A 15,514-nucleotide genomic window follows, 5' to 3' on the forward strand; every position below is an offset into this window, starting at 1 on the left:
GCTATTTGGGGGGTCCCTTGGTTTTCTGTGTGAATCTTATAATCAGCTTTGTAATTTCTACAAAAATGATGGCCCATATTTTGATAGGGACTGCATGAAATCTGTAGATCAATTTAGGAGTACTTTCATCTAATAACATTAAGTCTTTTGAATGATGAACATGGGGTGTCTTTCCACTTACTTAGAGTGCCCTTAATTTTTTTCAGTAATATTTTATACTTTTCAGTTTACAAGTATTATACTTCCTTGGTTAAATATGCTCCTAAGACTTGAAGACATGGGGAAGGGGAAGGGTAAACTCGGGCGAAGTGAGAGAATGGCATTGACATATATACACTACCAAATGTAAAACAGCTAGCTAGTGGGAAGCAGTCACATAGCACAGGGAGACCCGCTCTGTGCTTTGTGACCACCTAGAGGGGTGGGATAGGGAGGGTGGGAGGGAGATGAAAGAGGGAGGGGATACGGGGATATATTTGTACATATAGCTCATTCACTTTGCTATACAGCAGAAACTAACACAATATTATAAAGCAACTATACTCCAATAAAGATGTTAAAACACAAATATGCTATTTTATTCTCTTCAGTGCTATATTAAATAGATTTCTTTTCTTAAATTCATTTTCATATTCTTCACTGCTAGTATGTAGGAATACAACAGACTTCTGTATATAGATCCTGTATCCTTCAACTTTCCTAAACACATTTATTATATCAAATATACATTTTTTTGGTGGATTCCTTAAAGTGACCTACATACATGATTAAGTCCTCTGGAAACAGAGGAAGTTTTATTTCTTCCTTTCCAACCTGGATGCCTTTTATTTCTTTTTCTTGCATAATTTTTCTGACTAAAATTTCCAGTACAATGTTGAATTAACAGTAACCAGCACTGACATTCTTGATTTATTTGTAATCTTGCGGGAAAGCATTCAGTCATACATTATCAAATATGAAGTTAACCATTATTTTCCTTGGAAGCTTTTCATCACGTTGAAAAAGTTCCTTTCTACTCCTACTTTGTTGAGTGTTTTTATCATGAAAGGGTGTTGGATTTTGTTAAGTGCTTTTCTATATCTATTGAGATGATCATGTGGATTTTGTCCATTGTATTAACAAGGTACATTGCACATTGATTATTTAAAATGCTCAACCAAACTTGCATTTCTAGGATAAATCCCACTTATTCATGGTATACAATGCTTTAAAATATAGCTTTATTGAGATGTAATTGACATATTTTACAAAAAAATGTATAATTTAATAAATTTTAGCATATTCACAGTCATGTAATCACCACCACATTCAATTTTTAATTATTTAATTACCTCAGAAACAAATCCCATACCTATTAAGATACTCTCTATTCCCACCATTCTCCAGATCTGACAGCCAGTAATCTACTTTCTTCTGTCACTATATGTTTGCCTTTTCTACACATTTTATATTAAGATAATATATAACATGTCATCTCTTGTGATTAACTTCTTTCACATAGCATGATGTATTCAAGGTTCATCCACATTGTAGCTTATATCAGTACGTCTTTCCTTTTAATGGCTGAATAATATTCCACTGGATGTATATACAACATTTTGTCTAAGCATTCATCAGTTGACAGACATTTAGGTTCCACCTTTTTGCTATTATGAATAAGGCTGCTTTAATATTCTCAGACAAGGTTTTATGTGGAAATGTGTTTTCTTTTGGGTATATGCCTAAGACTGAAATTGCTGGGGTATATGATACCTCTGTTTTTGCCTTTTTGAAGAACTATAAAACAATTTATGTGCAGCTGGATCTATCTGCTAGTATTTTTTAGAGGATAGCTGTGCATATATATTCTTAAGTGATAACTGTTTTGTAGTTTTCTTTTCTTGTGGTGTCTTTGTATAGTTTTATTACAGGGGTAATGCAGCCCCCTCAGAATAAGTTGAGAAGTGTTCCTTCCTCTAACTTTTTAGAAGAGTCTGTGAAGGAATGGTATTAATTCTTTTAGTGTGTAGTAAAGTTCACCAGTGAAGTCACCTAGGTCTAACTTTATACGGGAAATATTCTATGACATTTTCAATCTCTTTTCTTGTTAAAGGGCCATTCAGATACTCTATTTCCTCTTGAGTCAGTTTTGGTAGCTTGCCTCTTTCTAGGAATTAGTCCATTTCATCTAGGTTATCTAATTTGTTGGCATATACTTGTTCATAGTAGTCTCTTATAATGCTTCTTACTTTTGTAATGTCATTACTGATTTTATTAGTTTGAATCATCTCTCCTTTTTTATTGGCCAGTCTAGATAAAGGCTACTCAATTTGGGGGAAACATTTTGAAGAACTTTTAGTTGCACTGATTTTTCTCTATTATTCTTCTGTTCTCTTTTATTTATTTCTCCGCAAATCTTTATTATTTCTTTCTTTTTGCCTGCTTTGGGTTTAGATTTCTCTTCTACTTTCTTGAAGTGGAAGGTTAGGTTATTGATCTTTTCAACACAGGCATTCACAATAAAAATTTCCCACAAATTTTGGTATGTTGTGTTTCTGTTTTCATTCACCTCAAAGTATTTTCTAATTTCCCTTAAAATTTCTTCTTTGACTGACTGGCTATTCGGCAGTGTGTGGTTTAATTTCCACATATTTTTGATTTCCCCAAATTTCTTTCTGTTACTGATTTCTAGTTTCATTCCTTTGTGGTCAGGGAATATACCTTGCATGATTTCAATCCTATAAAAGTTATTGAAATGTATTTGATGTACTAACATACAGCCTATGCTATATAATTTTCTATGTGTACTTTAAGATGAATGTATATTCTCCTGTAGTTGGATATTCTATAGGTGTATATTAGCTCTAGTTGATTTATACTGTTGTTCAAGTCTTCTCTTTCTCGATCCTCTGCCTAGTTGTTGTATCCATAATTGAAAGTGAGTCACTGAAGTCTACAAATATTATTTTTGAATTGTCTGTTTCTCCCTTCAATTATGCCTCATTTTGTTCCATGTATCTCTGTTGTTAGGCGTATATGTGTTTATAATTATTATATCTTCTAATTGAATGAACCATTTTATCATTATAAAATGTCCTTTATCTCTAGTAACAATTTCTGATTTAAAGTCTATTTTATTTGATTATTACTAAAGCCACAACAGCTCTCTTTTGGTTACTACTTGCATGATATATCTTTTTCTATCCATTTACTCTCAACCTACTTGTGTCTTCATATGTAAAGTGTGTCTCTTTTTGCACAGCAAAGAAAACCATAAACAAAATGAAAAGACAGCCTACAGACTAGGAGAAAATATCTGCAAACACTGCAACAGACAAGGGCTTAATTTCCAAAATATAAAAACAGCTCATACAATTCAATAACAAAAAAAAAACAACCAAATCAAAAAATGGGCAGAAGACCTAAATAGACATTTCTCCAAAGAAGACATACAGATGGCCAATAGACACATGAAAAGATGCAAATCGTTGCTGATTATTAGAGAAATGCAAATCAAAACTACAATGAGGTACCACCTCACACCAGCCACAATGGCCATTATTGAAAATTCTACAAATAATAAATTCTGGAGAGGGTGTGAAGAAAAGGGAACACTCTCACACTGTTGGTGAGAATGTAAAGGGGTGTAGCCACTATGGAAAACAACATGGAGGTTCCTCAAGAAAACTAGAGTCACCATATGATCCAGCAATCCCACTCCCGGGCATATGTATAGACAAAACTATAATTCAAAAATACACATGCACCCTTATGTTCATAGCAGCACTATTTACAATAGCCAAAACATGGAAGACACTTAAATGTCCATCGACAGATGAATGGATAAAGAAGATATAGTAAATATATACAATGGAATATTACTCAGCCATAAAAAGAATGAAATAATGCCATTTGCAGCAACATGAATGGACCTAGAGATTATCATACTAAGTGAAGTAGGTCAGAAAGAGAAAGAAAAATACCATATGATATCACTTAGATGTGGAATCTAAATTATGACACAAATGAACAAATCTACAAAACAGAAACAGCCTCACAGACATAAAGAACAGACTTGTCATTGCCAAGGGGGGAGGGGGTGTGGAGGAGGGAAGGATTAGAGTTTGGGATTAGCAGGCACAAACTATTATATATAGGATGGATAAACAACAAGGCCCTACTATATAACACGGAATAATATTCACAATACTGTGATAAACCATAATGGAAAAGAATATGAAAAGCAATATATACATGTATAACTGAATCACTTTCCTGTACAGCAGAAATTAACACAACATTGTAAATCAACTATACTCCAATAAAATTTAAAAAAATAAATAAACTGTGTCTCTTATAGACCACATATAGTTGGGTCATGTTTTTCACCAATTATGCTAATCTCTGCCTTCTGAGTATCTAATTCATTTACATTTAATGTAATTACTAATTACTAATGAGGTACAAATAAATCCACAAGTAAGTCCACTACATATGAACCTTCAAGCTGCAAACTTACAGACTAGTTCAAGATGGCAGAGTAGAAGGACGTGCGCTCACCTCCTCTTGAGAGAGCACTGAAATCACAACTAACTGCTGAACAACCATCAACAGGAAGATGCTGGAATGCACCAGAAGACACCCCACATCCAAAGACAAAGGGCAAGTTGCAATGAGACAGTAGGAGAGGGGAAATCACAATAAAATCAAATCCCATGACTCCAGGATGGGTGACCCACAAACTGGAGAACAATTATACCACAGAAGTTCTCCCACTAGAGTGAAAGTTCTGAGTTTCACGACAGACCTCCCAGCCTGGAGGTCTGGCAACAGGAGTAGGAATCCCCAGAGAATCTGACTTTGAAGACCAAAGGGATTTGATTGCAGGACTTCCACAAGAATGGGGGAAAGAGAGACTCTACTCGTGGAGGGCACACACAAAGTCTTGTTCGCACCAGTACCCAGGGGAAAGGGTCAGTGACCCCAGAGGAGACTGAACCAAACCTACCTCCTAGTGTTGGAGGGACTCCTGCAGAGGCAGGGGGTGGCTGTGGATCACCACAGGGACAAGAGCACTGACAGCAGCGGTTCTGGGAAGTAATCACTAGTCAAAGCCCTCCCATACGCTGCCATTACCCTTACCGTACAGCCTGTAGGCTCCAGTGCTGGGTCGCATCAGGCCAAACAACTAACAGGAAGAGAACACAGACCCACCCATCAGCAGACAAGCAGACAGAAGTCTTACTGAGCCCTGCCAACTAGAGCAACACCCAGTTTTACCCACTACCAGTCCCTCCCATCAGGAAGCTTCTACCCAGCCTCTTAGATAGCCTCATCTACCAGAAAGCAGACAGCAGAAGCAAGAAATACAATGCTACAGCCTACAGAACAAAAACCACAACCACAGAAAGTTAGAAAAAATGAAAGGGCAAAGGATTATGTCCCAGATGAAGGAACAAAATAAAACCCCAGAAAAACAACTAAATGAAGTGGAGACAGACAACCTTCCAGAAAAAGAATTCAGAATAATGATAGTGAAGATGATACAGGATCTTGGAAAAAGAAGGGAGGCAAGGATTGAGAAGATGCAAGAAATGTTTAACAAAGTCCTAGAAGAACTAAGGAACAGAGATTAACAATATAATAACTGAAATGAAAAATACACTAGGAGGAATCAATATCAGGATAACTGAGGCAGAAGAACGGATAAGTGACCTGGAAGACAAAATGATGGAAATCACTGCCATAGAACAGAATAAAGAAAAAAGAATGAAAAGAAATGAAGACAGCCTAAGAGAACTCTGGGACAACATGAAACACAGCAACATTAGCATTATAGGGGTCCCAAAAGGAGAAAAGAGAGAAAAAGGACCCAAGAAAATATCTGAAGAGATAAGAGTTGAAACTTCCCTAACATGGGAAAGGAAACAGTCAACCAAGTCCAGGAAGCATGGAGAGTCCCACGTAGGAGGCTGAGACACATAGTAATCAAATTGAAAAAAATAAAGAAAAAGAGAAAATATTAAAAGAAACAAGGGGAAAATGACAAATTAAAATACAAGGGAACTCCCATTAGGTTATCAACTGATATCTGAGCAGAAACTCTGCAAGTCAGAAGGGAGTGGCAGGATTTATTTCAAGTGATGAAAGGAAGGAAACTATAACCAAGAACACCCAGCAAGGCTCTCATTCAGATTTAATGGAGAGATCAAAAGCTTTACAGACAAACAAAAGCAAAGAGAATTCAGTACCACCAGACCAGCTTTGCAAAAAATGCTAAAGGAACTCCTCTAGGAAGGAAAGAGACTAGCAGCTTAAAAAAAAAAAACTTTGTACATATACAGACTGCCATATCAAAACCTCATGGGAAAAGCAAACCCAAAAGCTACAATACACACACAAAAGATAAAACAACCCAAACACAACACTAAAATGGTTATCAAACCATAAGAGAACAAAAGAAGAAAAAAGACCTACAAAAACAAACCCAAAACAATAAAGAAAACAGCAATAGGAATACACATATCAAAATTTACCTTAAAGGCGAATGGTTTAAATGCAACAACCAAAAGACATAGACTGGCTAAGTGGACACAAAAAACAAGACCCATATATATGCTGTCTACAAGAGATCCACCTCAGCCTAGGGACACATACAAACCGAAAGTGAGGGGATGGAAGAACATATTCCATGCAAATGGAAATCGAAAGAAAGGTGGAGTAGCAATACTAACATCACACAAAATAGACTTTAAAATAAAGACTGTTGAGACTTCTTGGCTGTACAGTGCTTAAGACTCGGTGCTTCCAATGCAGGGGGTGTGAATTCAGGGAATTAAGGTCCCAAATGCCACGAAGTGTGGCCAAAAGTAAATGAATAAATAAATAAAATAAAATAAAGACTGTTATAAGTGACAAAGAAGAACACTACATAATGATCAAGGGATCAAGCCAAGAAGAAGATACAACACTTGTAAATATATATGCACCCAACATAGGAGCACCCCAATATACAAGGCAAATACTAACAGCCATAAAGGGACAAATTGACAGTAACACAATAATAGTGGGGGACTTTAACTCCCCACTTTCATCAATGGACAGATCATCCAGACAGAAGATCAATAAGGAAACACAGACCTTAAATGATACATTAAACCAGAGGGACTTAATTGATATTTAGAGAGCATTCCATTAAAAGCAGCAGAATACACATTCTTCTCAAGTGCACATGAAACATTCCCCAGGACTGACCACATGCTGGGCCACAAGGTGAGCACCAGAGATGGATGTGAAATGCTAAGTCTGCTGCTGCAGCCACCAAGAAACCTGTGTGCAAGCACAGGTCACTAACAACACCTCCCCTCCCAGGAGCCTGTGAAGCCCGCCACTGCCAGGGTCCCGTGATCCAGGGACAACTTCCCCGGGAGAACATACAGCACTACTGAGGCTGGTGCAACGTCACACCGGCCTCTGCCGCAGCAGGCTCGCCCTGCATTCCGTCCCCTCCCTCCCCCCGACCTGAGTGAGCCAGAGCCCCCTAATCAGCTGCTCCTTTACCCCGACCTGTCCTACCGAAGAACAGACATCCTCAGGCAACCTACATGCAGAGGTGGGGCCAAATCTAAAGGTGAATCCAAGAAGCTGTGCAAACAAAGAAGAGAAAGGGAAATCTCTCCCAGAAGCCACAGGAGCACCGGATTAAATCTCCACATTCAACTTGATGTACCCTGCATCTGTGGAATACCTGAATAGACAACGAATCATCCCAAATTGAGGAGGTGGACTTTGGGAGCAAGGATATATATATTTCTTTCCTTTTTCTCTTTTTGTGAGTGTGCATGCATATGTTTCTGTGTGTGGTTTTGTCTGTATAGCTTTGCTTTTACCATATGTCCTAGAGTTCTGTCTGTCCATTTTTTTGTTTTTTTATGAGTTTTTTTAGTATAGTTTTCAGCACTTGTTATCATTGGTGGATCTTTGTTTTGGTTCGGTTGTTCTTTCTTTCTTTCTATTTAATTACTTAAAAAATTTTTTACTAATTTTCTTTTATTTTAATAACTTTGTAATTTAATTTAACTTTATTTTATTTTCCCTTTTTCTTTTTTCCTTTTCTCTTTTTTCTCCCTTTTATTCTGAGCCATGTGGATGACAGGCTTATGGTGCTGCAGCCAGGCGTCAGGGCTGTGCCTCTGAGGTGGGAGAGCCAAGTTCAGGACACTGGTCCACAAGAAACCTCCCAGCTCCACGTAATATCAAACGGCAAAAATCTCCCATAGATCTCCATCTCAACGCCAAGACCCAGCTCCACTCAACGACCAGCAAGCTACAGTGCTGGACACCCTATGCCAAACAATGAGCAAGACAGGAACACAACCCCACCCATTAGCAGACAGACAGCATAAAATCATAATAAGGTCACAGACACCCCAAAACACACCACCTGTGGACCTGCCCACCAGAAAGACAAGAACCAGCCTCATCCACCAGAACACAGGCACTAGTCCCCTCCACCAGGAAGCCTACACAACCCACTGAACCAACCTTAGCCACTGGGGACACACACCAAAAACAACAGGAGCTACGAACCTGCAGCCTGTGAAAAGGAGACCCCAAACACAGTAAGTTAAGCAAAATAAGAAGACAGAAAAACACACAGGACATGAAGGAGCAAGGTAAAAACCCACCAGACCTAACAAATGAAGAGGAAATAGGCAGTCTACCTGAAAAAGAATTCAGAATAATGATAGTAAAGATGATCCAAAATCTTGGAAATAGAACAGAGAAAATAAAAGGAACGTTTAACAAGGACCTAGAAGAACTAAAGATTAAACAAAAAATCATGAACAACACAATAAATGAAATTAAAAATTCTCTAGAAGAGATCAATAGCAGAATAACTGATGCAGGAGAACGGATAAGTGACCTGGAAGATAAAAGAGTGGAAATAACGATGGCAGAGCAGAATAAAGAAAAAAGAATGAAAAGAATTGAGGGCAGTCTCAGAGACCTCTGGGACAATATTAAACTTGCCAGCATTCGAATTATAGGGGTCCGAGAAAAAGAAGAGAAAAACAAAGGGACTGAGAAAATATTTGAAGAGATTATAGTTGAAAACTTCCCTAGTATGGGAAAGGAAATAGTTAATCAACTCCAGGAAGCACAGAAAGTCCCATACAGGATAAATCCAAGGAGAAACATGCCGAGACACATATTAATGAAACTATCAAAAATTAAATACAAAGAAAAAATATTAAAAGCAGCAAGAGAAAAACAACAAATAACATACAAGGGAATCCCCATAAGGTTAGCAGCTGATCTTTCAGCAGAAACACGGCAAGCCAGAATGGAGTGGTAGGACATATTTCAAGTGATGAAAGGGAAAAACCCACAACCAAGATTACTCTACCCAGCAAGGATCTCATTCAGATTTCACAGAGAAAGTAACAACTTTACAGACAAGCAAAAGCTAAGAGAATTCAGCACAGCCAAACCAGCTTTACAACAAATGCTAAAGGAACTTCTCTAGACAGGAAACAAAGGAGAAGGAAAAGATCTAGAATAACAAACACAAAACAATTAAGAAAACGGTAATAGGAACATACATATTGATAATTACCTTAAAAGTAAAAGGACTAAATGCTACAACCAAAAGACACAGGCTTGCTGAATGGATACAAAAACAAGACCCATATACATGGTGTCTACAAGAGACCCACTTCAGACCTGGGACACATACAGACTGATACTGAGGGGATGGAAAAAGATATTCCATGCAAATGGAAATCAAAAGAAAGCTGGAGTAGTAATTCTCATATCAGACAAAACAGACTTTAAAACAAAGACTATTACAAGAGACAAAGAAGAACACTACATAATGATCAACAGATCAATCCAAGAAGAAGATATAGCAATTGTAAATATTTCTGCACCCAACATAGGAGCACCTCAATACATAAGGCAGATACTAACAGCCATAAAAGGGGAAACCAACAGTAACACGATCATAGTAGGGGACTTTTAACACCTCACTTTCACCAATGGACAGATCAACCAAAATGAAAATAAATATGGAAAGACAAGGTTTAAATGATAAACAAGATGGACTTAATTGATATTTATAGGACATTCCATCCAAAAACAACAGAATATGCTTTCTTCTCAAGTGCTCATGGAACATTCTCCAGGATAGCTCATATCTTGGGTCACAAATAAAGCCTTGGTAAATTTAAGAAAATTGAAATCGTATCAAGTATCCTTTCTGACCATAAGGCTATGAGACTAGATATGAATTGCAGGAAAAAAATCTGTAAAAAATACAATATGGAGGCTAAACAATACACTACTTAATAACCAAGAGATCATTGAAAAAAATCAAAGAGAAAATCAAAAAATACCTAGAAACAAATGACAACGGAGACATGACGACCCAAAACCTATGGGATGCAGCAAAAGCAGTTCTAAGAGGGAAGTTTATAGCAATAAAATCCTACCTTAAGAAACAAGAAACATCTCAAATAAATAACCCAACCATACACCTAAAGCAATTAGAGAAAGAACAAACCCCAAAATTAGCAGAAGGAAAGAAATCATAAAGATCAGGTGAGAAATAAAAGAAAAAGAAATGAAGGAAACGAGAGCAAAGATCAATAAAACTAAAAGCTGTTTCTTTGAGAAGATAAAATTGATAAACCATTAGCCAGACTCATCAAGAAAAAAAGGGAGAAGACTCAAATGAATAGAATTAGAAATGAAAAAGGAGAAGTAACAACTGACACTGCTGAAATACAAAGGATCATGAGAGACTACTACAAGCAACTCTATGCCAATAAAATGGACAACCTGGAAGAAATGGACAAATTCTTAGAAATGCACAACCTTCCGAGACTGAACCAGGAAGAAATCAAAAATATGAACAGACCAATCACAAGCACTGAAACTGAAACTGTGATTAAAAACCTTCCAACCAACAAAAGCCCAGGACCAGATGGCTTCAGAGGCGAATTCTATCAAACATTTAGAGAAGAGCTAACACCTATCCTTCTCAAACTCTTCCAAAATATAGCAGAGGGAGGAACACTCCCAAACTCATTCTACCAGGCCACTATCACCCTGATACCAAAACCAGACAAGGATGTCACAAAGAAAGAAAACTACAGGCCAATATCACTGATGAATGTAGATGCAAAAATCCTCAACAAAATACTCTGAAACAGAATCCAACAGCACATTAAAAGGATCATACACCATGATCAAGTGGGGTTTATCCCAGGAATGCAAGGATTCTTCAATATATGCAAATCAAACAAGGTGATACACCATATTAACAAACTGAAGTAGAAAAACCATATGATCATCTCAATAGATGCAGAGAAAGCTTCTGACATAATTCAACACCAATTTATGACAAAAAACCCTCCAGAAAGTAGGCATAGAGGGAACTTACCTCAACATAATAAAGGCCATATATGACAAACCGACAGCCAACATCGTCCTCAACGGTGAAAAACTGAAACCATTTCCACTAAGATCAGTAACAAGACAACACTGCCCACTCTCACCACTATTATTCAACATAGTTTTGGAAGCTTTAGCCACAGCAATCAGAGAAGAAAAAGAAATAAAAGGAATCCAAATCGGAAAAGAAGAAGTAAAACTGTCACTGTTTGCAGATGACATGATACTATACATAGGAAATCCTAAAGATGCTACCAGAGAACTACTAGAGCTACTCAATCAACATGGTAAAGTAGCAGGATACAAAATTAATGTACAGAAATCTCTGGCATTCCTATACACTAATGATGAAAAATCTGGAAGTGAAATTAAGAAAACACTCCCATTTACCATTGCAACAAAAAGAATAAAGTATCTAGGAATAAATCTACCCAAGGAGACAAAAGACCTGTAAGCAGAAAATTATAAGACACTGATGAAAGAAATTAAAGATGATACAAATAATAGATGGAGAGATATACCATGTTCTTGGACTGGAAGAATCAACACTGTGACAATGACTATACTACCGAAAGCAAACTACAGATTCAATGCAATCCCTATCAAACTACCACTGGTATTTTTCACAGAACTAGAACAAAAAATTTCACAATTTGTATGGAAACGCAAAAGACCCCGAATAGCCAAAGCAATCTTGAGAAAGAAAAACGGAGCTGGGGGAATCAGTCTCCCGGACTTCAGTCTATACTACAAAGCTACAGTAATCAAGACAGTATGGTACTGGCACAAAAACAGAAATATACATCAATGGAACAGGATAGAAAGCCCAGAAATAAACCCACGTACATATGGTCACCTTATCTTTGATAAAAGAGGCAAGAATATACAGTGGAGAAAACACAGCCTCTTCAATAAGTGGTGCTGGGAAAAGTGGACAGCTACATATAAAAGAATGAAATTAGAACACTCCCTAACACCGTACACAAAAATAAACTCAAAATGGATTAGAGACCTAAATGTAAGACTGGACACTATCAAACTCTTACAGGAAACCATAGGCAGAACACTCTTTGACATAAATCACAGCAAGATCTTTTTTGATCCACCTCCTAATGTAATGGAAATAAAAACAAAAATAAACAAATGGGACCTAATGAAACTTAAAAGCTTTTGCAAAGCAAAGGAAACTACAAACAAGATGAAAAGACAACCCTCAGAATGGGAGAGAATATTTGCAAACGAATCAACGGACAAAGGATTAATCTTCAAATTATATAAACAGCTCATGCAGCTCAATATTAAAAAAACAAACAACACAATCAAAAAATGGGCAGAAGACCTAAACAGACATTTCTCCAAAGAAGACACACGGATGGCCAAGAAGCACATGAAAAGCTGCTCAATATCACTAATTATTAGAGAAATACAAATCAAAACTACAATGAGATATCACCTCACACCAGTTAGAATGGGCATCATCAGAAAATCTACAAACAACAAATGCTGGAGAGGGTGTGGAGAAAAGGCAACCCTCTTGCACTGTTGGTGGGAATGTAAATTGATACAGCCAGTATGGAGAACAGTATGGAGGTTCCTTAAAAAACTAAAAATAGAATTACCATATGATCCAGCAATCTCACTACTGGGCATATACCCAGAGAAAACCATAATTCAAAATGAGTCATGTACCACAATGTTCAGTGCAGTTCTATCTACAATAGCCAGGACATGGAAGCAACCTAAGTGTCCATCGACAGATGAATGGATAAGAAGATGTGGCACATATATACAATGAAATATTACTCAGCCATAAAAAGAAACGAAATTGAGTTATTTGTAATGAGGTGGATGGACGTAGAGTCTGTCATACAGAGTGAAGTAAGTCAGAAAGAGAAAAACAAATACTGTATGCTAACACATATATATGGAATCTAAAGGGAAAAGACATGTCATGAAGAACCTAGGGGCAAGACGAGAATAAAGACACAGACCTACTAGATCATAGACTTTAGGACAAGGGGAAGGGGAAGGGTAAGCTGGGACAATGTGTGAGAGTGGTAGTGTATATATGGACATATATACACTACCAAATGTAATATAGATAGCTAGTGGGAAGCAGTTGCATAGCACAGGGAGATCAGCTTGGTGCTTTGTGACCAGCTAGAAGGGTGGGATAGAGAGGGTGGGAGGGAGGGAGACGCAAGAGGGAAGAGATATGGGGACATATGTATATGTATAACTGATTCACTTTGTTATAAAGCAGAAACCAACACACAATTGTAAAGCAATTATATTCCAATAAAAATGTTAAAAAAATAAACAAAAGAAAACCCCATATAATCATCTCAATAAATGTAGCAAAAGCTTTTGACAAAATTCAGCACCCATTTACAATAAAAACTCCCCAGAAAGTGGGCAGAGAAGGAACATACCTCAACATAATAAAGACCATATATGACAAACCTACCACTAACATCATACTCAATGGTGAAAAGCTGAAGGCATTTCCTCTAAGACCAGGAAGAAGACAAGGTTGTCCACTCTTGCCACTTATATGCAACATAGTTTTGGAAGTCCTGGCTATGGCAATCAGAGTAGAAAAAGAAATAAAAAGGAATCCAAATTGGGAAAGAAGAAGTAAAACTGTCACTGTTTAAAGATGACATGATACTATACATAGAAAATCCTAAAGATGCTACCAAAAAACTACTAGAGTTCATCAATGAATTTAGTAAACTTGCAGGTTACAAAATTAATACACAGAAATCTGCTGCATTCTTATACACTAGCAACGGAAGATCAGAAAGAGAAAGTCAAGAAACATCCCATTTACTATTGCATCAAAAAGAATAAAATACCTAGGATTAAACCTACCTAAGGAGACAAAAGACTTGTACTCCAAAAACTATAAGATGCTGATGAAATCGAAGAAGACCCAAACTGATGGAAAGATATATCATGTTCGTGGATTGAAATAATCAATACTGTCAGAATGACTATACTGTCCAAGGCAATCTACAGATTCACTGCAATTTCTATCAAATTACCAATGGCATTTTTCTCAGAACTAAAACAAAAAAATCTCAAATTTTGTATGGAGATACAAAAGACCCCGAACTGCCAAAGTAATCTTGAGAAAGAAAAACGGAGCTGGAAGAATCAGGCTGCCTGACTTCAGACTTTACTACAAAGCTATAGTCATCGAAACAGTGTGGTACTGGCACAGAAATATACATATAGATCAATGGAGCAGGATAGAAAGCACAGAAATAAATCCACACACCTATGGTCAAATAACCTACGACAAAGGAGACAAAACTATACAGTGGTGGAAAGACAGTCGCTTCAACAAATGGTGCTGGGAAAACTGGACAGCTACCCATAAAAAAAATGAAATTAGATCATTCTTTAACACCATACACAAAAATAAGCTCAAAATGGATTAAAGGCCTAATGTGAGACTGGGCCTTATAAAACTTCTAGAGGAAAACATAGGCAGAACACTTTCTGACATAAATCGCAGCAGTATCTTTTTTGATCCGTCTCCCAGAATAACGGAAGTAGAAACAAAAATAAACAAATGGGACCTAATTAAACTCAAAAGCTTTTGCACAGCAAAAGAAACCATAAACAAAAAGAAAAGACAACCCACAGACTAGGAGAAAATATTTGCAAGTGATGTGACTGACAAGGGATTAGTCTCCAAAATTTACAAACAGCTCATGAGGCTTAATATCATCAAAACAAACAACCCAATCAAAGAATGGGCAGAAGACCTAAATAGACATTTCTCCAAAGAACACATACTGATGACCAACAAATACATGAAAAGATGTTCAACATCGCTAATCATTAGAGAAATGCCAATCAAAACTATAATGAGATATCACCTCACACCAGTCAAAATGGTTACCATCAAAAAATCCATAAACAATAAATGCTGGAGAGAGTGTGGAGAAAAGGGAACCCTCCTATACTGTTGGTAGGAATGTAAGGTGGTATACCCATTGTGGAGAACAGTATGGAGGCGACTTAAAAAACTAAAAACAGAGCTACCATATGACACTGCAATCCCACT

General features: G+C 37.1%; 1 protein-coding gene across 6 annotated transcripts in view; it reads right to left on the reverse strand.

Moving 5' to 3' along the window:
- Positions 1–15,514, reverse strand: part of CASK (calcium/calmodulin dependent serine protein kinase) — a 386,140-nt gene that overhangs the window by 289,516 nt on the left and 81,110 nt on the right. The window lies entirely within an intron of this gene.

The sequence above is a fragment of the Phocoena phocoena genome, chromosome X (genome assembly GCF_963924675.1).
Source record: "Phocoena phocoena chromosome X, mPhoPho1.1, whole genome shotgun sequence".
NCBI lineage: Eukaryota > Metazoa > Chordata > Mammalia > Artiodactyla > Phocoenidae > Phocoena > Phocoena phocoena.